The 26,336-nt window shown below is 47.4% G+C and overlaps 1 protein-coding gene across 1 annotated transcript in view; it reads right to left on the bottom strand.

Moving 5' to 3' along the window:
- UQCRQ (ubiquinol-cytochrome c reductase complex III subunit VII) overlaps positions 1–26,159 on the bottom strand; it is a 44,538-nt gene extending 18,379 nt beyond the window's left edge. Inside the window, exon 1 of the mRNA XM_086931627.1 lies at positions 26,072–26,159. The gene's annotated coding sequence lies outside the window, so the exon portion shown is untranslated. The remainder of the gene's footprint in view (positions 1–26,071) is intronic.
- Between the last annotated feature and the right edge of the window lie 177 nt (positions 26,160–26,336).

Here is a 26,336-nt window from a genome sequence, read left to right as displayed (position 1 = left end):
CAATGCCAGTGCCTGAATCTGCTATTCCCAGTGAGATCGGGACTACAATTACCAGCAACGCCGGGCCCAGGCTCACCACGTCATAGACCGCGACAGGAGGTGCTTAAAAACACCTGAGCCCTCCCCCAGCGCGGGACGCGCGCGGGCGAAGCCCGGGCCAAGGGCGGGCCCGTCCGAACCCAGAAGAGACCGGACCGGGCTATACCCCCAACAGCTGCTGGTCCGCCATTACAAAGGTTGTCGCTCCAGTGTCCTTTTTGTTGTTCCTCTTACAACTAGCTTACCCAGAGTATCAAGTATGGGCAAGTGAAAAGCGGGTGGGCACCCTGGATGAATATCTCACCAGGGCGGAGATTGCTATTGAGAAAATTCTTGCTGTTGAGCGTAGGTTGTCTCTCGATCCAATTCCATCCATACCCTGCGCCCAGCTACCATCTGATACACCGCAGTTTAATGATAACTCTCCTGTAGATCTCACACCCACACTCCCTGTGCTCACACCACTCAGGGAGTTTAGCAGTAATAACTCTGTTAGTTAGCAGTCCCGAAATACAGTCAAGGATAGCAACAAGGGGGAGTAAATGAACGGAAGGGAAAGCAAAAGACTCCCCCCAAGCGAAGGAACGGTCGAGGCCCCGGCAAAATTCCAACTCCCCTTAAGGTGCTTGGTACCACAGTGGCACAGGTACATGGGAATCGCTTAGCCAGTTTAAATAAAACTAAACAGGGTCTAAATTTGGGCACTAATACGGCGTCCATGAGCTCTGCCCTTGACAGCCAGCTTACTGCTCGCTTTAAACCTGTTTTGGATAAACTTGATTTAGTGGTGGCGAGGCTCAATCGAATTGAAGCAATGTTGTCTTTATCTGCTCCGTCGGCCAAACTACCTTTGCAGTCTGCTCTTCCCATAATTAATACCGCAGCCCCTGCTCTTAATGGGATGGCCGCGAATCCTGACTCTTGCACTGGGTGCCCTGCTGCGTCCAGGGCATACCCTCCAAAGAAGTCTACTTTCGCTAATTCTACCAGCCAAGTTCAACGCCAGACTTGTGATAGTGGGTTACGGACCTTCAGGGTTAATGAGGGAGGCTCCGACTTGCTAACCAGGTTGCATCTACCCCCTGAAGCCACCCCCTATACTATTATCTTGGCGAACGTACCTTCTCTACCTGATGGGACAACTGAGCGCTACACTACATAGGCAAAAGATATGGGCTGAGTCAAGTTTTATTCGAGGAATTCAAAATGGTTAGGCGGGTGTACTGGGTAGGACATGCACGTAAGACTATACCTAGAGACTGTTGTGCTGAGTTTTCGATCGCCATCTCTAGTGAAGCATATTCTAGATATGGCTGCATACTCACCATTTCTGGCTAATGAGATCAAAATCCTTCCATTGGGCTATTTTTACAAACCAGAGAGGAATAGACCCCCCGGGGGTGGGCAGTTTACCCTTAATGTTCTTATTAAGGGGCTATGACCTCTATTCCCTGTTAATAGATTTGCTGCCTTGTCTTCCTTGGGGGACAATGACTGACTTGTGGTAGAGTATTTTCCCCATACACGGCAGCCTCTATTGACCACAGATACTTCTGAAGGAGAAAAGCTGCGTAGGTCTATATTCACACAAGCTGTAGCCCATCCTAGTATGGTCCTATCCACTCCCCCAGAGGTACACTGTAGAGGGCAGACACCTACGACCCCTCCTGGGGATGACAACACGAATGTCGGGCCCAATCCGGTTAGGGATGGCCAGCAGGTGGTGTTGTCCTACTGGAACATAGCTGGTCTTGAATCCAAAATTGTATTTACCTGACTGGGGGATTTTATTGAAAAAAGGTGAAATATGGGTTTTCCAGGAGACCTGGGCGGTCGCACCACTGTTCCGTAATGGCCTTCTTAATTTTTACAAACCAGCCATCAAGGGTCATAGGGGTAGACCTGTTAGTGGACTAACGACATGGGTCAGACAGCATGAGGATATTTCTGTGACAGAAATGCATATTGACAGTCCCGATATATTGGTAGTAAAAATAACCTCCTCAAAGGGCTTTTCACTTCTGTTGATTAATATTTATGTGAGAGGGGTTTCAGGTGATAAAACCTTCCCTACACTCATGCTCCTGGAGCATTACCTCAGCTCTGTCCAGTATCAAGGCCATAGGGTAGTGGCCGGGGATTTCAACATTTGTTTTGAACCCCTGGACGAAGATGATGGTAAACTCTCCGAAGCAGAGTATTCGACGTGGGGCGTTCCTCAGCTGGAACTTAACCCAATTAGTAAGTGGTCCCAAGCAGCCTTATTTTTAAAAGGGTCTCAGCCTTAACTTGGGCCTGAGAGCAGTGAACGGGAGAGTAAAATCAGATAGGGGAGGGATGATGACCTTTGACAATGGGAGATCATCGAGCCGTATAGATTATATACTGGTTGGTGTAGAGTCATGGTCTGTGATAGTAGATATGGTGGTTACAACTAGATTGGAAAGTGACCATAATCCCCTGGTTCTGAATATCCTAGGCAACTGCTTTAGGGGACAGTCAACTAATGACGATGTAGATAAGATTCAGGCAGTAGTCACTCTAACTAATGACGAGCGTAGGGTACGCTGGCCTAAGCTAGCAACTAACGAGGAAGCCAGGGTAGCCATCAGGTCTCTAGTCACCCATACCATGGAGTCCCTCAATTGATAGAATTCCTAGGGCCCACAGTGATTTATTTCAGGAGCTTAAAAATTATTTATTAAAATAGTTAATAATGGTAAACCAAAACCACAAAGGGATGCTTCTTGGTACGATGCCAGTTGCAGGACTGCCCATAGAGAGCTTCTCACTGCAATTAAATCTAAATCACCCAGTAGTGTCCGAAGATGTAGGGTGATTTATAAGTTAGACCTGGACAAGGCAAAGAAAAATTGGGATGAAGAGCGTTGGAAAGATCTGTCCTCAGCATGTACGGGTAGAAACATGTCACAGATTTGGCATCTGTTAAAATGGGGTGACAAACTTAAGGAGCAGAAACCAACGTCAAACGTTGAACCCCAGCAGTGGGTAACCTTTTTCGAAAATCAATTAAAAACATGCTTGAGTACGGATGTGCATCTTCCTATCCCCACCCCTGAGGAACCGCTCCGGTTTACCCAGTCAGAGGTGAAGCATGTTCTACAATGGATTCCGAACAGGAAAGCCCCAGGTCCGGACTGTGTCCCAGCAGACCTGTTTACCCATGAACCAGGTCTGTGGGCACCCTACTTGACACTCCTGGCTAATGTAATCGCGGGGGCGCTCCGGTTCCTGATTGTTGGCTCAGGCCGGAACCTTGCCAATTTATAAGAAGGGCGATAGATCGGCCACGGCCAATTACAGGCCGATCAGCCTCATCGATGCGGTCCAGAAAATCATAGCACGTCTAGTCCTTGGTAGAATTATGATATTCTAACACCATTGCAAGCGTGGTTTTGTAGCTGTATGGGGACGCTTGACCAGGCTTTTAGATTTGTTATGTTGTTTTGGAAGGAGGTTTTCGTGGGTGGTGGGTTGCTGTTCGCTGCTTTTGTGGACCTCCGGTCCGCATTTGATTTAGTACCAAGGACCAAACTATGGGAAACACTGTTAAAGCTGGGGATGCCTGCCGCTTTGGTGAGGGTCCTGGTTAAATTACATGAACACACCTATGCACAGGTCCGCTGGGGCAAGCCAGGGGATGTGACAGCTAGGTTTGAGGTGTCAACGGGCGTTAGACAGGGGTGTGTCCTTGCCCCCACCTTGTTCTTCCTATTTATTAATGAGGTTATAAAATATTTTATAGACAAACCAACAGATGCCCCCACCCGAGCTGGAATGAAAATACCCCTCCTCATGTTCGCGGACGACACGCTTTTAATATCCAAAACCTGTCAGGGGCTACAAAAGGCCCTGGCGCAGTTTGAGTTATTTTGTCACGAGCATGAGTTGGAGGTCAACGTGGGGAAGACAAAGTTCATGGTCCTTCGTGGGCCAAGACCAATCAAAGCAAGCATATCTATGGGAGGCACCACCCTTGAACAGACACCCATTTTTACTTATCTGGGTGTCACCTTCAGTGAGACTTTGAGCTGGAAACCCCAAATTGACCTGCTCTCCTTAAAACACACGCAATTAGGAGGTGCCCTAATTAAAGAGCATAAAAGATCCTTTACAAAACCAATAGCTCCTCTTGTTAAAATCTAAAGCTCTAAAATTCTACCGGCTGTCTTTTATGGAGCGGAGCTTTGGGGTTTCAGTAATGTTGACGCCCTTAAAACAGGTCAAAATAAATTTTTAAGAACAGCAGAGGGTCTACCGCAATCCACCCCTCATATACCCCTGCTGTATGATTTGGGTTGCCAGTCTGTTGAAGACATAATCCGGTACAGACCACTGGCGTTTTGGCGACGCGTGTGGACTGTTCCTGAATTGTCCCTGTATGCAAAGGGTCTGTTAGGGATCTTAAACCTAAGGAGCTCCCACAGGATTGTGTGGATTGCTGGAATCAAGTCGTTGTTGTTGGGCGAGTTGTGGTATAAACCTGCAACAGCAACATTCCCCTCTAAAAGTGCCTTGAAAGAATTATATTGGAATTGGGTAATTAGTAGACGCCACTCGATGGTGGCAGTCTGTTCTCTCACTGCAAACTTCCTCAATGCTAAAGATACATGTTTTCAAGAGGATTATTGGGGCATAATATCCAAGACTTTGGATCGCAAGCTCTTTCATCAATTTAGAGCTGGTTCATTGCCCGTAAGGGGCTTAACCAAGTCTTGGGGAAGTGGGAACTGTAGTAACTGCTTGTTCTGTCTGGATCAGGAGGAAACGTTAGATCATTTCCTCTTTATTTGCCCCCAGTATCGTGCCCCGAGGCGGAAGTGGCTGCGCCCAGTTTGTAGACTGTTGGGCACAAGATCTGCCCAAACAGCTAGAAGAATTTTGAAAACTGATACTTTTAACCTAGTATTGACTGGGGTAGCCAAATTTATTAGCTGGGCTTGGATTATTCGGGGTAGGAGTTCCCCGTGCCTGACCCCATTGTCCGTTGTATAGCTTTGTGGAAGTGGGATGACCGTCACTCCCTAGTCTTTCGGGATGAGTACATGCCCCTATTTAGTATTGTCTCCCATATCTTGTTTCTTTTTATACTGTATTAACTGTCAAGTCTTTTAATTGTATTTAATATCTTTTTAAAGCGATGTATATATATTTATTAATTTTAGTAATATGTACATTCCTAGCATTGAATTTTTTATTGTATGGATGTTATGGTGATATTATGACTGTATTGTTTCACTTGATGTCGGTTTTATATGGCTGCTAGTATGTCTTATGATGAAAATCGAAATAAAGACTTATTGACATTGACAGTATTCGCTTAGTAACTCATGAAACGAACGTGCCCAGACACATCACAAGTTGTCATTTGCCTTCAATTTCTAAAGTGCTGACATGGCAGACATTTAGCCAAACTTGAACTATACAGATCAGTAGCTAATGCGACCTCGCTTTCCAGCCAAAGTACATTAGAACATTACGGAAGCACTGTGGCTTCAGTTATGGGAGAATACACTGGCAGTCAGCAATTTTATGTTGTATAACATTGCTGGAAGACTGATAGGCCATTTTAAAGAACGAGCATTTGCAAAATCAAGTTATTTTCCTTACTTTTATTTTTACAAAAAAAGAAAACATGTAGCCTAAACGCGGTGCCCTGATGCTTGCAATAAAAAATTAAATATAAAAAATAAAAACACCACATATTTTAAAAGAACAGACAACTGTGTTAATAGCATATATGGAGGGTCTTTTCAGCTTTAATCCTCATTATGGTCAAACACATATTTAAAATAAAATAGAGTATCCAAATAGGCCTTCAGTATAAGGAGGAGATACCATGTTATTACGTGTGAAAAGCTGGAATTGGTTCGGACAACGTCAGTGAATGGCAAGTTCTGCTTTAATGTAGTAAAATGCCATAAGCATACTAGCCTTTTACAAGTTTTGCGTAAAGTATACAATTTACTAAAACACAAATAATGTACAGTCTACTGACAGCATGCCAGCCCTTTCAGCCTTTGAGACACAGGAACATAATATCTACTCCTTTTGATAAAACTAGCTCAGACAAGGTGTAAACATGTCAAATGTGGAGCCGTTCATTAAAAAGAAAAGGAACATTACTGTGCCTGAAAGTCTGTAAGAAGAGCTCACAGTTTAGAAAAGTTAACTCCACCAGTTGGAATGATCATCATGGTTATAGGCACTGACATTAAAAGGCACGTGGGGTGCAGCAGCATCCTTAAAATACATATTTTTCTGTGAACCAAACTTATTTTTTAAGAGTTAGCAAAAGGTGCCATGTGCTGCCAGCTAACGGAAGTTAGCTGAAAGTAATGTAGATATTGGAGAGGTTGGAAGAAAAACAAAAAAGGTGTACAATATTACTGAAAATATTAAAATAGAAAAGACCCTAAATGTGGAGTGTTTACACGCCAATTGAAAACAAAATGCTAATTTTATATGTGAATTTTAAAAACATCAGCAGTTAGTTGTGTGGGTTTTTTGTGGGTCTACTAATGTTAATTTTTAACAGCGACTATTAAGCAGAAAGTTTTGGGAGAGAAAGCCAAGAAATCAGCAACATTTTCAATATATAATAAGTACAAATAAGTGCTGCAGGAAACAAAATTATTAAAAGCGAGTAATGTATTTCGGCTCTTATTATAAAATTGCGTAAGCAAAGGATAGCTTCTACTCAAAATTACACCCACTGATTGAAGCAATGTTTTTATAGTACCGTTTTGTTTCTGTAAAAGCATTCTGGTTACCGAGCGTGCTTTTAGTTTTAAAGCAAAACGATAAGGTTATTAAGTCTTAAAAAGCACGCATAATGTAAGCGTTTTCAAAGAAATGCTACCAAAACAACAAACGTCTGATGCCCTTTCTAAAGAGGAGGTTAGGCAAAGCTACTGTGTATACAAGTCTGGAAGGTCTGGGACAATGTGAGTGGCACTGGAAATTCTGCTTTCTATGCAGCTAACGAGGGCTGAGTGCGAGCCTTCACTCGGAGCTCTGATTGGTGTGTGCAGAGTAGCACACCTAATGTGACATATTGTCAGGCATTCAGTTGCACACTAGGGCTGCCAGCACTCCCAGGCTCCCTTGTAAGCAGAGAGATGTGTGTGCACTCAAGTTTTCTGCTGTTTTGTACCGATGTTGCCTATTGACAGCTCTGCTATACATGCACGACTGGGTACACTGACGTGTTGTCTAGTAAAGTATCTGAATGCAGGCAGCTGTAAACAGAGGTGTGTTTCTTTGCTGCTAACCTTGTGAGATGTGCACTCTTAAATCGGTTTACTCCGAATGAATGTGCATGTCATCTTCTGCTGTGCTGCACTGTGCGTTTGCACTGGGAGGGCTCTGTGCACCGCCAGCCCGTGTTCATTAAGGGCAGTGCAGAGTGTCGCAGGCACTCACAGAAGGCGTAGTCAACAGTCATGTGTAGTTCTGTACTATGGGACGAGTGCGTTCTCATAACTGCGCCGTGCACTGACGTCGGCCTGCACTTTCAACAAGCGATGACACAGACGCAATATTGTCTAATTCAGCACACCACGAATAATCCTTTCGGACTCTGGGGAAATATATAAGCTTGTTGCGCTGCCCTTTGGCGCGAACCCAGGTCTCCCAGACCACAGTCAACCGCTCTACCAACTACGCTGATTCATATAGTGCAGACTCGACCTGGTGTCCCAGAGCGCTTCACAGAGTACCAGTTACATTACACCCGAACACAATAATTTCGGTAGGGAGATTAAGGTATTTTTTGCAGAGGATCGATCCTTGTTCCCCAAGTCTGGCGGTATCATACCCCGGGCTTCTCGCGACCGCGCTTTCTCTTTTTTTTATCATTCATCTCTAAATACTCGAACACCGCTCTCTTATAACCAGTAGGCCAACTCGCACCTCATCCCGCCACGCGGGTCGGAACGAAAAGCCCCTCCCTCCACCTACCGAATAACGCTGCCCTCGCTCTGCCCGCGATATGACTTAAAAACAGCAAGCGCCTATCATCTTCTTACTCTGGATAATTAACCTTGCTTTTTCCAGCATATATTTTGATTCTTGCTGAAAATAGGAAAATATCTCTACAATTAAATCGCTTCACCGGGGCCCGAACCCGAGGCTCCCGGCACCATAAACATGTGCTCCAAACGCTACACTATGGCCTCTCACCCGTTTGCACTCCAAAGCCGCCAGGCCTGACTACACCGCATGATAACTATTCCCCGGCTAGCGAACAGACATCGGGAGGGGGCGGGAACGGCGCACGGACAGCGGGAAGGGGAGGGCGGGAACGGCGCACGGTCAGCGGGAAGGGGAGGGGGGGCGGGAACGGGCACTCACTTGGACTTCTTCCGGCAGCAGTCGGCCGCGGAATGGGAAGAAAACAAACGGACTACAAAAAAAATTAAACCCCGCACACGGCCGCGATGACGACATCGCAGAGGCGGAGATGGAAAAAATCTCGGGAACGCCCACGAATCTGGTCCGGCCATGACGGACAGATCTCTGTTCCAATGGCTAGCCTCCATTTATGGAGCTAGCCAATGGAAGCAGAGGCGGGACTAATCCCCACACTGTAGAGACATAAGATTTCTCCTGGGTGGAGCTAGGAGATCCGGCCCCAGGCGAAACCTAAAAAGCGAAATATGTCAAAGGAAGTGAGATGGCCACCTTAGATTCTTCTAGAGTCCCAGCCCACCACACAGAGGTAGCCATTTTAGAATGTTTTACTCTGGAATAACCTGGATATGGAATGATGCCAGGTGAAGAAGAAGAAAAAAAAAAACGGACGCCGGGACAGCTACGATTTCGTGTGTAGGGCTCTCCTGCCAACACCAAACACATGTCTTTCTTTCTCCCACAACCTTGTATGTGCCAACCCTTGCCTCCTCTGAGGAAAAAGAACGCTGCCCCACCGGGGTACCCCAAAGCAAGCAGCACCACTTTAAGTGAGACTCCGTCGCAGCAAGAGAAAGCCATCACCGGCTGCACATACTCTAAAGCAGAGGAATCAAGGAGACATTTTCTCCCAGGAACATTTAGTCTGTGGGGGCAAACACCATGTACTTGTGCTGTGTGGTAACAGGGATTCCTGATTTGGCAGGTGCAAAGTCACATACCTTCAGCCCCCTCCGGAAGTACCCAGCTTCTTCAGAAAGGATTAAACATACCAAGGTAAAGAATGCATAGAAGAGGCAGACTTTCAGGAGCATTCACTAGGTAAGTAGCCTTTCCAATGAATACAAAAATTAAATGTGGTTCAAAGTAGACTTGAAACACAAATCTCACCAACTTCATTTTCAGTTCACTCAGAATAAACGGAAGGTAAGCTAGACGGTAACAAGCATTTGCAATGCAATAGGTCTCGCATTAGGAAAGTGTGAGCTATTGATATTGTAAATGACAAATTTCTTTAATATGTGTTGGCTTTGAAAATATATAAATTAATAGCATTGTTTTTCACAAAGCCAATAGCTTGTGAATGTGTTTAAATCGCAGTGCACTACTGCATCATGCATTGATAATATACCTTCTTAAAGTGAGTTTTTAACCATGAACTCAGTGTCATCAGGGCGAGGACAAGAATCTTTCTGTTATTGATAAACCAAGAGACAAGCAAGGGTTCATGTTTTCTTTTATGTGGGGTAGATATTTTTTATACACGGCGCAAAGGTTTAGTCTATTAAATCAAACAAAGCTTTTGTATAGCAGAAATGCTGAGCTCACATATTTATATATATATATAAGTTGGTTTGATCCTCATAATAACAGCTTCCTAACATTCTGCAGAGCTTTACGATTGTTAGGGCCACTAGGATTATGTGGAAAGATTATTTACTATAGGAGGCAAAGTTAAAGTTACCTAAATTATGCAGCAAAAAAGGCAAATTATGAAGCACATTCTCTTCAAAATTATTTTCATCTGTCTGAACTACATGCATCTTTGTCCCCAGTTGTGGTAAAGCCTGCAGTCACAGAATTACATAAATTCAGGGACCCTTACCGCTGTCCATTGTTTTATCAACGGTTTATTCAAAGCTAAACCTAATCATTTTATTCCAATCAGTGCCCACCGTTAGCTGCACTTTAAAAAAGAAAAAAAGGCTACTCAAACACCACCCAAGACAGATTACACAAGTTACGTGATATATATATATATAATTAATAATGTGACCAAGAACAACCAGGGCTGTTCGAAACGAGTTATCCTCAGTCGTTTGCTGTGCCAATAATAAACACATGATAACATGATAAGGATTATGGGCTCGTCTGGATTCTATTAAGTTAACTGGAATTCTGTCGATATATATACACACACATATATACATACACACACCAATTACTCCCCCAGGTAGGGAAGAATACGACACAGCTCCGGGGTGATCTTGACAAAGAGGCTCTATTAAGATGTTAAGAGCGCTCAGTAAAAAAGTCCTTGAAACGCTGGCAGACGCGTTTCAGCCTCCATTACGGCTTTCCTCAGTGCACTGTTTCAAGTAGCTTCTCCTCTCCCTGGGGGTCTGCTGTTGCTGTTATATAGCTGTAATCACGGCCAGTTAGGTGGTCACTTTCCCTCCTCCAATACGAAGCACCTTGCGCTACTCCTGCAGTCCTGCTGGATGTTAAGAGTCCTCCTGGAAAGCCCAATAAGTATTGTCCTACTTTCTGTGGCCGGTGGGCCTCACATCACCACAGCAAACTACCGGAGTTAAAACCTCACACACTAAATAATGCCTCCTCTCTCCCCGTGTCCTCGCACCCTCCAAGTGGAAATCACCAGGACCAGGAGGGGAGGGGGGGGGGGGGTGTCTGGGGGGTTGGTTCCGTGCACAACTAAAAGTGCAGGGTGACAGCGGTGCACCTAACCGAGAGGGTGTGTCGTGCGCCAGCTCCTGCTGCGCCGGCCAAACACAATGTACTTATCACACATGCACTACTCAATTGTACTGTACCCTTCAGAGACATGCATACAACCAATGCAGTCTCACTACTCCTGTGCTGCGCCGCACTCCCAGTCTACTTGATGTAGGCCAAGGGCGAGTTAGGCACACTGTCACTGAATTTTAAGAGGGGAGTGAGCCTGTAGGTCTCACTAGTGACACAGGGTAAAAAGGGTCCTGTTAACTACCACTGATCGCTAAACGGTATACTGCCACCACAGCGCTTGTGCTGCTTAGCTCCTGATGAAGCTGGTATCCTTCCACTAGTATAAGAGTAGTACATTAGGTTCCCCTACCGGCTCAACAAGACGCAATCCATGAGACAGGCCTATGCCATGGCGCACATGCATGACCCGTGTTTGCATACAACAACAATAAATCTGCATTAGGGATTCAGACAGCAGTTCAATTTGCCACTCAGGCAGGAGTAAACGTTTCTTGCAATGCAGAGGACGTTGCAGTCCCCCAGTCCTGCAGAGCTTGCAGATTTGAAGTAATTCAATACACTACACCTGTGGACAATGTTTTATTCACTGTAATGAGATTACCCTTTTAAAAACTTCACATGACCTGCAATTTTAAGTCAAGAAGCTGCCAGGTATATATTTACCACTGTAAAGAAAACTGGTAGGTGCTATGAACAATGCTCGACAGTTTAGTAAAATACACAACACCATGAGATAGGCACAGCATCATACAGCCATGCTTACAACATAAGAATGAGATTAACTACCTCCAAGTGGGGCACCCCTACGTTATTTATTCTGCAGCCTTCTAATAAACAACAAGAGTGCTAACATCCTATATTTATGTCAAGTGTGGCAGACCGAAAGCCATCTTTTTATTTTATTTATTGATTTTCAAAAAAGCAGTACAGAACAATGCAATACCGAAAGCCATCTTGATGGAATAAAAGTGGTAAAACGTAAAGCAATTCTTTTAGAAATGAACAAATTGAGGGGGTTCATATTGTCACAGAAATGTTGGTTAGTGCTCTTGAAAGCTAAAATGAGGACACGTTCTCCCTGAACTCTCAAGTAACTTTCTCATTCATCTCAGTAAAACATTCTGACATGTAGACTGAAACATGTAGTTTAAGCATCAATATGTGAAGAGGCCTGTGGAATTCCTTTAGTCCAATGCCCGGGACATTTTGTTTGGGGTCAAGGACAAGAAGTTTTCACATTTATTTTGTCCTTGGGACAAAAAGGCCAAGCCCCCTGCAGAACAAACCATTATGGATCCGGGAAGGGCATGGTCTGCAGTGAAGGTAATATTTGTGTCCATATGTTAATGATGTTCGAGCTTCTATTTATGGTTCATTAATAGAAAGCCTTTTTATTAGGGTGAGTGCTCTATGGAAATGTAAGTTCAGACTGCACTACTGACTGGTACTAGTTTAAAAATACGTACACGTTTAAATGTTTAACAATATAAGGCTGTGCACAATGCTTCCAGGATGCTTTCTGATTAGATGTAACTATATGCAAACGCTTGGAAACAAGATTGAGGACTCTTTGCTTTAAAAATAAAATAGTCAGGGGCGTGGCCAAGATGGCGAAGGAGTGAGACGTGTTTGAGAGTCCCTCCGGCGCCACAAGCCTTTTCAGCGTTGTATAGCTTTCCCTGGGGGCCTCAGCTCATCGCCCTCCGTGCTGCCTGATCTCCGGAGTCGACCGGGGATACCCAGGGCTTTGGTTCTGCCTGCTGCGGCGATCAGGGAAGGAGTTTGCTGCCGCGGCCTGACTGTCGGAGAGCGCACGCGGGACCCATCGGGGCCTGCGGGCGGTGAGACTCCGGGACCGGAGCGGAGCTGGAGTGGCCGGAGCCCCCTTGGGCCCTGCCGACGGAGGCGGACTGCCTGGTGCCCGAAGTGCTGCAGGCTGCATTGCCCGGGAACGCGGCGACGGGCCCCCGGCCACCGGTGAGGTGCCAGAGCGGAGGGCGGACGCCCGGACATTGTAGCTGCAGACCAGCCACAGGAACAGGAGAGTGGCGGGGCTTCCGGGCCTAGGCGGGCCCCGACTGCAATTGCCTGCCGGAGAGAGGCCTAGGGGCGTGAAGGCCGCCCCTGCGTCCAGCAAACCCAGGACCCTGTAGACGGCGGAGCGGCCACAAAGCCAGGAGAGAGCCGGTGCTTTGGGGCCTAGATTGGCTTCGACTTAATAGCACGCCGCCGGAGTGTGGCCTGCAGGCGAGAGAACAACCACCCACGCCCGGGGTCCCGACCTCTACTCATCTTTGCCTCTGGAGCGGGCCCAGGGAGAGCCGGGACGGCGATCTGCAGCCCCGTGAGTTCTACGTGCGGGAGCCCGCGCTGCAGAGCTAGGGGGCGGCGACAGGGGCACTCTGGCTCGGGGATGCTGGGTTGGTAAAGGCCCTTCACCCGGTTGTGGAGCGGAGGCCTCTACCCTTGCCACCGATCTGCACAACGATTGCACAGAGGGGCCTGCGTGGTAGGGGAGGAGCGCTGCATGGTGCCCTGAAGCCCACTGGACTTACCGCTAAACTGCGTGGCAGCGCGCTGCTGTGGAACCCCAAGAAGGAGCGGCCTGGGGCCTGTGCCTCCCAGGAGGATTTGATGGAACCAGAAGGAATCGCAGTCCTACCTGCTTTACCTGCATACTGGTGAGACCCCCATCGAAGATAAGTAAGCCTCTGAAGGTGTGAAGGATTGGCCGGGGCAGTTTCCTACCAGACGAGGCTACCGCTGTTCGAAGGTCAGAGCTACGCCTGCAGCCCCCGACCTACAGATTCCCCACTACCGCACTGTCTGGGGCCTTAGCCCCTACCTGAGCACTTGGACTGGGTCAACTGGCTGCGTTGGCCGCATTCTGATGAGAGGCTGCTTGTACCCTGCTGCCGTAAGTACTCCCAAGGCGGACAAGACCTAACTCTCTTGGGGCCCGCGAACGGATTTACCTGGAGGTCCGTCATCAAGATATCCGGTTGCGGTAACACGAGGGAGAAATAGTCGCAGAGGGGGAGCACCCTTCGGGGCCTGCCCCGTGACCCCAGGGAGTTCCATTGCAGGGAGGCGCTTCGGCTTGCTTCCCCTATCCAGTTCGGCGTCCCGGGGCTAACTACATGGCGTCCAGAAACCGTAAGGACAAGCCTGGGAAGGATGGAGTGGGGAAAGGCTCGCAGCCGGCGTCACTCCCTGGCTCTAGCAAGTCACCCCCGCAGGGAGACGGCAATGCTCTTGCTACCAAAGCCTTCATGATCGAGCTCTTCTCAGCCATCAAGGAGGACATCTCCGAAATCCGCTCTCAGTTGGCATCAGATTTGCGAGACGTGAGGAGAGATGTGGACGGTATTGGAGAACGGGTGGAGACCCTAGAGGAGCACAACCTAAGCCTGGCAGGAGATGTGCACCAACTCCAGCAAGACGTGCTTAGACTTACAGAACAGAATCTGGATCTACAGTCCCATGCCGAGGATTTGGAGAACAGGTCACGCCGCAACAACATTAGAATCCGGGCGGTGCCCTGGGAGGGAGAAGGGGGAGACCTGCGAAGCTATGTGGAGGCCCTCTTCCTCCACATCCTGGCGGAGGAAGATCTTAAGGAGATACGTAAGGACAGGGTTGGTTTGCCGCGGGGCGAGGTCGCCTCCCACTGACATTCTAGTTTACGTCCACAACTTCCAGCTAAAGGAACGCATATTTAGGAAAGCAAGAGGAATTAACCCCCTGCAATTTCGAGGGCATCGCCCTCAGCTATTTCAGGAACTGGCGGCCTCCACTTTGCAGAAGCGGCGAGACTTCCGTCAAGTGACCACGTTCTTACGAGAACAAAAGGTGGCCTACTCCTGGGGCCACCCTTTTCGCCTCATCTTTCGATGGCAAAACAGGCTAGTCCAGATCAGATCGCCGTCGGCTACCCGTGATCTCCTGGGCCTGGATGACACCTCTACGACCCGCAGGGAGGGAGCCTCCCCGGCAAGGCGCCGATCTCGCTCCCCGCCCTGGCAGAGAGTGGGCCGATCTGTGACATCGGAGGGGCCGGACCCTTCGGTTAGCTTGCATGAGCAGGGAGCCGCGGTTGCATCAGTAGCATTGGTGACGGAGGCAACACGTATGGACACCTCATCAGCGGCATGAGGCCCCTGAGAAGCAGCTTCAAGGTGGCCGGGCGGGTGGGGAAACACTCATTACTCAGGTACCACGAGTGCTTTATGCTCTCTGGAGAGACACACCAGCCCTGGACTTTGGGAGGGCGAGGCTTGGGCTCACACCCCCGACCCTTACGGTCATATCCGGTTGCCCCTTTCGAGGGCCTTTTCAATGTTTCTTTTTATCTTACCTTGAGTTTTCTAAAGACTTGCGGGGGGCAGTGGTGGTAGCGGGGGAGTGTGGCTGCATGATTCAATGTGGAGAGCCTGGTTTTAGTACGATGCACTGGGGGAGGGATTGGGAATGCTATTTCTCTGTTGCGAGACATGGTGCCTTCCGGGACTGTTCTCTCTCATGTACCATTAGCTTACGGAGGGGTGTTGGAGGAGAGGGCCTGGAGGGACTAGCTGGGAGGCGTGGTCCCTGCCAGTTTAATGCTGATTGAGCGGGGTGGGGTGCAAAATACCCGATGCCTATCACCTTGGGAACATGGAATGAGAAGGGACTGAACTCTCCCCAGAAACGCCTGAAAGTGTGGAAATATGTGCTCGACCACCATTTAGATGTGGTGGGTCTTCAGGAAACCCATCTGGCTCGGAAAGACGAAACCCGCCTCAAAAACAAGCAATTTCCCCTTATTTATAGATCCTCGGCCTCCACGAAACAGAGGAGTGGCCCTTTTATTTCGCTCAACCCTCCACTTCCAACCTATGGGAGCGCGTAGTGATAGGTGCTTTCTGGTGCCCTTTATTTGGACCACATCTAAGCCTCCGCCGACTGGACCCACTACAAAATTCACCCGAGCTGGGTCCCGCCTCTCCGTCGACGACTGGTCTATCAAGCTCGCCAACAACCAACCCCTTTACAATGAGGATCCAGGCCTAGCCAACCAGGCTTATGCTGACTGGATCACACAAACTCTTGAAAACACCCTCCCTAAAAATAAAATCACGTTGAAACACTCCCACAAAACTGCTCCCTGGTATACGGAGGCTCTCAGGGATAAGAAACGCCAATGTAGAAAAACCGAAAGACGTTGGCGTTTAGATTACTCACCAGGAAGCAAAATTCGCTACCGAGAGTCACTTAGTGAATACAAAGCTGAAGTCAAAGCTGCCCAGGCTACTTATTTTTCGAACAAAATTCTCTTAGCCAAATCAAAACCTAAAGAAATTTTCCAAATTGTAAAAAAATTAACCAAACCCCCACCCAGTTTGCACAATACAAAATCCACAACTCACTGCAATGACGTAGCTGAGTTTTTTCATCAAAAAGTGAATAAAATCTACTCTGCTTTTCCCCCCAGCGGCATCACCTCTTTAGCCCAGACCAATGAAGTCTTAACAACTCCCTCCCCTCAGCCTCAACCTACTCTGGATCACTTCCCTCCTCTGGATCTTGCAACTCTGGAAACCATAGCTCGGAACGTAAAATCCGGTTCCCCTGATGATCCAGCCCCGCCAGATATCATAATGTCAGCATCCCAGATCACACTGCCAACCATCAGGGATGTCTTGAACGCATCTATCACTTCCGGCACTGTCCCTCCAGCTTAGAAACGGGCCATGGTCCGCTCACTGTTAAAAAAAACCAATCTGGACCCGTTAGCCTTCAGCAATTACCGGCCCATCTCCCTGCTCCCGTGGGTGAGTAAAATCTTAGAAAGATACATTAAACTCCATCTGGTAAATTTCCTAGAGGACTACCAATTGTTAGACGCCACCCAGACGGGCTTCGGACTGAGAAAGCCCTCCTCATGGTCACAGAGGAATCCAGAAAAACCCTGGATCAGGGAGGATCAATGGCAGTGATCCTCCTTGATCTCAGCGCAGCATTCGACACAGTCAGCCATGACACCCTGCTGCACCGTCTGTCCAGCGCCGGAATTAAGGACAAAGCTTGGCTCAAATCCTTCCTGGAGGACAGATCCTTTCGAGTCTTCGACGGTGAGTCCGTGTCCACCTGTAGACCATTGAGGTGCGGAGTCCCTCAGTGCTCCTCTTTAAGCCCCGCACTTTTCAACATCTATATGAGGCCACTGGCTGATGTCCGCCCATTTGGGATTAAGATTATTTCTTACGCGGACGACACGCAGCTGGTGGTCTCACTGGCGCAGGAAGCTAACCCGCCTGCGTCAGACGGACTTAGAGACTGCCTAAAAGAAGTAAAGAGTTGGATGTCCTCATCATCCCTCAAACTGAATGGGGACAAAATGGAGCTGATGCTCCTGGGCCCCTCGACCGCCTTTTCTTCAACTCTTTGTGGCCCCCTTCTCTAGGCCCCCCTCCAGCACCAAAGGACAACATCAAGAGCCTTGGGGTATGGCTGGACAGTTCCCGCTCATTTAAGACTCAAGCCACAAAACTTTCTGCTACCTGTTTTGGCCTCCTTAGGATGCTTAAGAAAATCCTGCCTCTCCTCCCCATGGAAGCCAAGCAGGTAGCCATACAGGGTCTGATACAGTCCCGCCTGGACTTTAACAACGTGTTATACCTCGGCGCCCCAGACTACACCTTACGCAGACTCCAGACAGTGCAGAACTGTGCGGCCCGTTTACTGCTCGAGCTTCCTCGCAGACAATCAGTGAGGGCCGGCCTGGTCAGCCTTCATTGGCTGCCAGTACGCCAAAGAATCCTTTTCAAAGACATGTGCATTGCTCATCAGGCCTTCTGGGATACGGGTCCCATGATCACCCGGGATTTAGTCACCCATTACATACCCAGTAGAAACCTCCGCTCTAGCCAGACCTTCATGGCTATACCCCCAGAATAAAAAAGACCAGGTCTGGCGGCAGGACGTTCCCCTATAATGCATCAAAGACCTGGAATGCTCTTCCCCTGCACCTCAGGGCCAACCCCAACCTTTCCTCATTCCGCAAGCAGTTAAAAAAACATTCCTTTTCAACCTTCCCTACTAATTCCCAGCCAGCCACTCTACGAGGTTGCTTTTATTATCTTCTAGCGCTTGGACGCCCCCGGGCAGCAATTCGCGCTCTACAAATTTACATCCATTATCCATAGGGAGGGCCGATGGCTCATGGTCAAGGGTGGGCTCCTTGGCAGGGCGTGTACATCCTTAGTCCTATATGTCCCCAATGTGGGTCAGAACAGGTTCCTTCAGGACCTGCTGTGAGAGGTGGAGGACTTTGTTGAGGGTGCCCTGGTTGTTATGGGGGACTTTAACTTAGTGTGGGATAAGGAACTAGATAGCTCACATCACCAGAGATCCGATGGAGGTCTCTTCTCCGAGGACACACAACGCACCATTGAGGACCTAGGACTTATAGACGGGTGGCGCACTCTTCATCCCCATTCTAAGGATTATACCTTCTTCTCTCATGTCCATCACTCTTACTCTCGGCTAGATCATATTTTTTTTAAGTCAGTCGCTGAGAGGGGACCTCTGTGAGGGCAAAATATTCCCCTTATCTGTCTCAGATCACAGTTTACTTGCGGTTTGTCTAAATTTGACGCCAAGTACGAACGTCCAACGCAAATGGTATTTCCCATCCTCACTGACCCGAGACGAACCATCCTGCAAGGAACTGCGTAAGGCCATACGCGACTTCTTTGAATTCAACCTCGAGGATGACACCTCAATTTTTAATGTATGGGACGCCTTTAAGGCAACCATAGGGGGCAGCTGCATAACTCTCAACTCTGCCCTTAATAGACTAAGACTGGCAGAGAGGGAGGCCCTAGAGAAGGAACTCTCTGAGCTTGAGTTGGCACATAAAAAAAACCCGCGAGAACAACGTTACGACCACTGACGGCGGTTAGGGGCAAACTCAGAGCTCATTATAATAACAGAGCGGAATTCACCTTACAGAAACTGAGGCGCCTCTCCTATTCCCAGGGGAATAAGGTGGGGAAACATTTGGCCCGCCAACTCAAGGACAAGAGGGAGAAGGAATATATAGGGGGTATTTGAGACCTGACAGGCTCATTGACACACCAGGACGAAGCCATAGCTGGCCTCTTCGGTGACTTCTACGCTGCTCTATACTTGGCGGACACTCTTGACCCCGAGGAACAAAAGGCTTACCTGGGGTCGTGCCCGCTCCCCAAAGTTTCCGCAGAGTGGAACGAGCTGCTCACGGCCCCTTTCACCAGAGAGGAGGTGGTGGAGGCCATTAGAGCGCTGAAGCCCCAAAAGGCGCCTGGACCAGACGTATTTACCGCCCTCTTTTACCAAACCTTCACCTCAGAGATGAGTGACATCTTGGTGCGACGGTTTAATAGCATGGGAGAGAAGGGAGTGACTTCGAGCTCCATGGCGGAAGCAGGTATATCGGTCATCCCTAAACCTGGGAAGGACCCTTCCCGATGCGCATTGTACAGACCTATAGCCCTGCTTAACAGACGCCAAGTTGTATTCCTCCATTATCGCGAATAGGCTCACAGACCTGATGCCGGCCCTCATCCACCCGGACCAATCTGGCTTCATTAAAGGGTGTCAAACTCATGATAACACCAGGAGTGATCCACCTCATTGAGAAGGCCAACAAGTTCAGGATTCCGGCGGTCCTGGTGGGCCTGGATGCCGAAAAGGCCTTTGACCGAGTCGATTGGAGCTTCCCATTCCAAACCTTGGAGGCATTTGGCTTCTCAGCCAAATTCCTGTCCATGTTGAAAGCGAACTATAGCAGCCCCCGGTCTAGAGTCACAGTTAATGGTCACTTGTCGGCGTTCTTTCCACACTCGCGGGGCACTAGGCAGGGTTGCCCTCTTTCTCCCTTGCTTTTCGCCATGAGCATAGAGCCCTTGGCGCTGGCCGTGAGGGAGAATCCGGACATACGGGGATTGCCCTTCACGGGGGAGCAGCATAAGATCTCCCTCTTCGCGGACGATGTCCTGCTCTCTCTTTCAGACCCTGCTCACTCTCTCCCCCACGTCCAAGACGTCCTGTCACGCTTTGAGAGGGTGGCAGGTTTGAAGATCAATTACAGCAAGTCCTACATTCTTAACCTCACGCTCCCATCGGCTGAGGTGGACCGCCTCAGGCCGCTTTCGCCTTTACCTTGGTCCCTTTCCTCCATAGTGTATTTGGGGGTCCATTTGAACCCCACTATAGGGAAGCTCTATTACGCCAACTTTCCCCCCCCTCCTGACGAGGATCCAGAGCGAGCTGGCTGGTGCGTATTCACACGCTCAAGATGTCCCTGCTCCCCAAGCTTCTATATCTCTTCCAAGCATTACCTATTGCTCTAGAAGGAGACGTTTTCCGCCGCATTAAGTCCCTGATGCTCCGTTTCATCTGGCAGGGTGGTCGTGCGCGATTCTCCTTTGCTACCCTCCGGCACCCGAGGAGGGAGGGAGGGGTAGGTGTCCCTGACATGCACCTATACTACAAGGCAGCGCAACTGCGAGTCCTGGTGGAGTGGTCCCAGCCTATGTCCGAGAAACATTGGCTACATATGGACAGGAGTGTGGCGGGGAGAACGATCTGGGACCTGGTGTGGAAGCCCATGGGAGATAGACCCAGGAACGCATACATTAGTACGCCCACTGCCACCACCCTGAAGGTCTGGGACTCGATCTCTGGGGATGAGCGTTGGACAACATTCCCATCCCCCTTTACCCTATACACTATAATCCGGCCTTTCCCCATGCTACACGAGAAGGTCCCTTTGATGCCTGTAGAGCCGGGGGCTGCCATGCTCTTATGCATCCGTTTCATGGCTCTGACCCACTCACCTTTGACAACTGTATGCGTGACTATGCAGTCCAACAGTCGGAGAATTCCACCACGCCCAGTTGCTCCATTGGGCTCGGTCGCCCTCGCTTAGAGATGCGGCCACCAGGCCACTTACTACCTTTGAAGCCTTCCTTTATAAGACCTCTACCATGCGGGGGGGGGGGGGTCATATCTTTCATTTACGGACTTCTCTCTACCGCTTTTTCTCCTAGACTGCGCTACATGGGCCTCTGGGAGGAACACCTGGGTCACAACATCTCAGACGAAGAATGGTCCCATCTGTGGCATGACATACCATTCGGTAGAGCTTAGAGTGGCCCATCTTAAGACGATGATGGACTGGTATTTATATCCGGCAAAGTTACGAAAGATAGATGCTGGAGGGGCTGCGGCCTACTGGGAGACTTCTGCCACATTTGTTGGGACTGCCCTGTCATCCGTCCCTATTGGGAAGAGATTCTGTCCCATATCAAGGGAATACTGGGATATCCGGTCTCGCACTCGTTGGCACATGTGCGGTTAAGGCCTCCGAGACCCGGATCTTGAGCACCAAACTAAGGCTTCCAAAAAGATACTCTGGCTTTGCATGTGCTATGCTCCAAACCTCCTGCCCCAACATGGTTGTGTGTGACAAATTTCTCAAAAGCTAGATCTGTCTCTGTAGGGTTGGCAGATCCGGATGATATCAGACAGCAGTGAGCTGAGCTGTGCTTTCATAAATATGACTAGTCTTTCATTGTCAGGAAATTTAGAAGAAAAAGAATTACATTTCAGACTTGACAACATTTTATCAGCATAAGGAACTGAAAGACAAAAGAATTAAGGGAGGGTGAATAAAATATGAGAGCAGATATTTGAAAGTGTGCTAGCATTCTAGTTGGTTAAATGTGTCCTGAAACGCTACTATTTGAGTTTATGACAAAACTGAAGTTTTTCAGTGGTAGGGCACAGTTCTTTTGCTTGTGGTTTAAAAGAGATGTAACCACATGGCTGCTGCCAGAATCATGTGGTTCTTACGGATATTGCTTCACAGTGTAATTCATAAATCCACAATGATGGGTAGCAAACTAATGAGACAGTTTCTTTGAATGTTGCTACCTGTGAAGAGATGGAGTTTAAAAAAGGTCTGTACAGGTCTCTTGCTCTACGAAATGCTGTTTTTATGCAAAAACGTATCTAAAGGTAGCTGTAAATTAAATATGAGCGATTCAGCAGGCAACTTTCCTAGCAGAGGCTGATCCTCTTCCCTGTGTTTTAGAAATGTGCAAAAACAATGTTTTAAGTCATTTACACTTTCCAAAACGGGTTTGGAGCCCTTCCAAAATTGCAAATAGGAAAAGAAAAGGCCGAACGAGAAATTATTTGCCCCGAGTACATTACACAATCTTAATTTGCTTGGCCATCAAATAGTTCCAAAATGATAACTGGGTCATCTGACGCTCATGTTAAATATATGCTGCATTAAATGCATATAGTATTCTGTATGAACAGTAATTAGCTGTATTTGAAAACATTTTTTTTTAAATACTTAACCATCAAAGCAGCACAATTATGAACACGTTTGTATGTGCAGTTTTTTATATAGCATAAACCTAGCCAGGGAGGGAATCAATGGGAGCCAATGAGAGGTCCTTATATTTATTAATTACATTTTAGGCACAGTAAATTGAAGTGGTGTGTTCAGAGTTGGATGGTTTTCTCTCAAGTGCTTAAACTGGGATAAGCGTTTCATGAACAAAACAAAAAAGAGATATGCGTCTTCTAAGCAGTGTATTTGCAGTGTGGAAGAATTTTCTTTGAAGACTTCTGCCTATTGAGTGTAAGCTGCTGCATTGAAAAAATAATTATTACAACATGCACTGTGCTGAGCAGAGGGAGAGGTGGAGAAGGTGTGCAGACTGGGTGTGGTGAGTGTATGGGGGCTGGAAACATGCACAAAAAGGATGGTAGCCCCAGTTGGTGGTTATAGAAAGTGTAAAGATTTGCTAGGTTAGGGGAACGGGGGAGGTTGGCATAAGGGGATGGTGGTTCAAGAAGCAGTTCTGGAGTGTTGGGGGGTAGAGAGAAATGAAAGCAGCTTGCCCAGGATTTATAAAAAAAAAACAGCCATATGCAAATCAGTCTTGACCCTGTGCCCCATGGGTGCAGTCCAGCCCGAACTGCCAAGCCAAGTCCTCCCTGGACTGGAAACAAGCATCCAGGGACAGGTTTCGGGCTTTCAGCCTTTATCAGCCTGGATAGTGCAGGCGTCTGTTTCTGGACTTATTGACACCGACCTCTTTTGGCGTGGGCTGGCTGACCACATTCCAGCTCTTTCCCAACTTGCAGCTGTGTACATAGACTGTGTAACAAGCTCAAACAGTAAGATATCTGTGTTTGGTGTTGCAAAAAACCCAAAATAAAATGCCGCTAAATTTCCATTTTTGTGCCGCTAAATTTGCCAATCCATGCTGCTATATCCTGGGGGGTCTGGCTATAGGGCATTTATATACGTTGCCTGTAACCTGTTGATAGATTACTCTCTTCTCCCTCATTGGTGGACACGATAGAAGGTTTACAAGTGCGGGTCAAACAAAGGGGATTGATTCAGTTTAGGAACAGACAGAGGCTGGAATCCTAATATGTATTTATAAAGCAAAAATACATCTGACACCATCAATCTAGCAAACAATGATTTTGTCCCAAAGGATTTTTTTATTCTCCCTGGGGTATATTCATATATACTGTCTGATTTTCACATTTATTTTACAAAACATTCACGCATTGTCACTAGGCAAACTAGACACTATAATCTTGCCTTCTTTTATCTTATCTTTAAATATATACACAGTCAACACAATGTGCCCAATGATTATATACAGTGCAAAACAATAGAGTTGTAAAACATACAGTGCATTGTTCACAAAACTAATACTAAATCAAAGAATGAAAAGATGAAGTTAAGGTACATGTAACATCCTAAAACATTGCATAAGGTGAAGACTGATCCTGTTGCACTCTATCACCATAGGATGGAACAAAGGCTTGTTGCTACTTTTCTTGTCCTTGAATTATAATGTTTTTATAGCCAAGGGAGAAGTCAAAGATGGGGGTCAGAGCTCAAAGATTGTGCCCCTTTATGGGGTTCTATTGCATGCAATTAAGGGACCCTATTCCAACTTGGTTCTGTGATGAACCTCTCTTGGGTGAAACCAACGCGTTTCGACCTTCTTGATGGCTGGGCTTTAAATGAAGGTCTTCATCAGGGATACTGTGTCTTTCAAAAAGGAGACTTGTGTAACATGTACAATTCTTGTGAGCCCAAGGAAGGAGTTGAATTGTCGTAATGCTTTTCAGATTGCGGCACTTACTTCTAATGTTCGAAGTCCAGTGGTGGTATTTTCCTCTAGGGGACAAATCATCCTGCCCAGTGGATGGTATGGGACGTGCTGCGCCTGTGTCAACTGTTACAAGTGCAGCAGCTCACATGTCTGTTACATGAGTAGTGACGAAAGGACATTTACTAGGACCGTATCAACCCTGTGCACAGATCAGTGGGCTACTCCTTGTATTGTCAACACATCAGATCATCTGCCACGGTTACTTGTATAAAGTGCATGGCTGAGTCACTCACTTTGCTCGGGGTGGGGGGTTTAGAGGTTCTAAATTAAAGCAATACGAAACAATGCTGCTGAGCTCACATGAATACTGGCACAACACCGAAGTGCCCACTTTTGCAATCGGAAGTAGAAAACTTGTGAGTGCTCCCTAGGCACTCATGATTTTAATCAATAAGATCCATCTTGAAATAACTGGGGGTTGGCAGCCGTTCAATGGAGGGTACTGGCTGAAAAATCGACAGCTTCTCATCCGATAACTGCTATATATACACACATTTTAACAAAAACATTGCTGAAGGAAAACATCTTAAGAACAAAAAGAGTAAGTAAAGATGGGAGGTTTCCATCCCGATAACTGCTTTGGTTGTGGGGTGGCGGAAGAGAGAGGATAGGGCATTCCAGTAGTGTTGAAAATGGAAGGCACAGACTTCCTGCAGACGGTTGTATGTCGTTACAACGCATTCCGTTGCAACGCATGCCTTTTCCTCGCATGTGTTACAACGCGAATGCAAGTACCACGAAAATACCTTTACCACGCATAGTTATACAACGATTTTCGTTGTATAACTATGCATGATAATGGCATTTTCATGGTAAAGGCTTTCTCCGATCCCTGCCCCAATAAATAAAATTACTCACAGTTTTCCTTTTTTTTTTTTTTTTTTTATCAACAGACTTCTTCATACTCTGTTTTGAGTGGTCCTTTTTCTATTTTTTTGTAAATTCAGTACGTAGGTGCACGTACGTTATTACGTAGTTATGGAGGCTCATTGAAAGACGTACAAGAAGCACAGAAGAGCTTTTTTTAGGTAACACTTTTATTTCTTTTTATTAAACCCACTCGGTTTTTTTTTGGGGGGGGGGGCACCAACCCCCCGTTTTTAATTCTTCCTTTTACTCACATTCATTTACTACGTATTTCGTAGTAAAGGAATGCGTGGTAACCAGTCATGCGTTGTAAAGCATGCGTGGTTAAGTATAGCGTGGAAACGGCTGCGGTATTGGCTGTTTCCCCCTGCAGACACACTGACATAAGAGAAGTTAAACTAGAGGGTAGATTCCAATCAAATAAGCCAAGCCAAGGAAGAAGCTGCTTCGAATGCTAAGATGCCTAGTTGAGTGACCCTCCTCCCATCAAAAGAAAACGGAGGAAGCGGAATAGTATTTCAGCTGAGAGACCGAAAGGGGAAAGGACGACTAAGCAAGGGAGTGGTACACCTCCGACCAGAGAACGAATAAGGGTGGGTGCATTCTCAGTTCAGGCAGCGACCCCCAAGAGGAAAAGCAGCCCCACATCAGAAAGCAAAACCGGAGTGTGGCACAAATATAGTAACGGGGTGGCCACAGCAAGTATGACAGGTTTGTACACTGGCTTTCTAGAAAACACAGCACATTACTCTGCGTAAGGTTAACGTTTAGCAGTTTAAGTTCGATCACACAAAGCCTGTCATGAATAGTTATGTTGATTTAAGAAGACAGAGGTGACTGGATTGAAAGTGAAACAAACGCGGCAGGGGGGGTCTACTTGGCAAGCTTACAGCTGTGTAGAAGCACACTCCAACCCAGTCAATCGTATAGAGTCCTTGGGATTCCAATGGGTTGGACTCAGCACAACACAAAATCGTCTTTACTTGGCCGGGCCTTACCTGCACTCTCCACTCGCTGTGCACTGGCTGCTTCCTGCTGAAGCTACTACCACTGAAAAGGTCGGTCAAAGCGGACACCATGGCCCATTGACATCCGGGTAAATACTACAACTTCCGGTGCATACATCGTCAAATTGCTCAAGAATGAGGCGGCCATCTTGAAACGGAGAGAAGTATAGGCATATTTCGTTCAATTGTAACATTTTGTTAGACTTCATAGCGAATATCTGGCCCTATAATATGATTTAATCAAATACTTATATAT

Source organism: Lissotriton vulgaris, chromosome 7, assembly GCF_964263255.1.
Source record: "Lissotriton vulgaris chromosome 7, aLisVul1.2, whole genome shotgun sequence".
Lineage (NCBI taxonomy): Eukaryota > Metazoa > Chordata > Amphibia > Caudata > Salamandridae > Lissotriton > Lissotriton vulgaris.
Note: the sequence above shows the minus strand (reverse complement) of the source record. Positions and strands in the feature narration are given on the sequence as shown.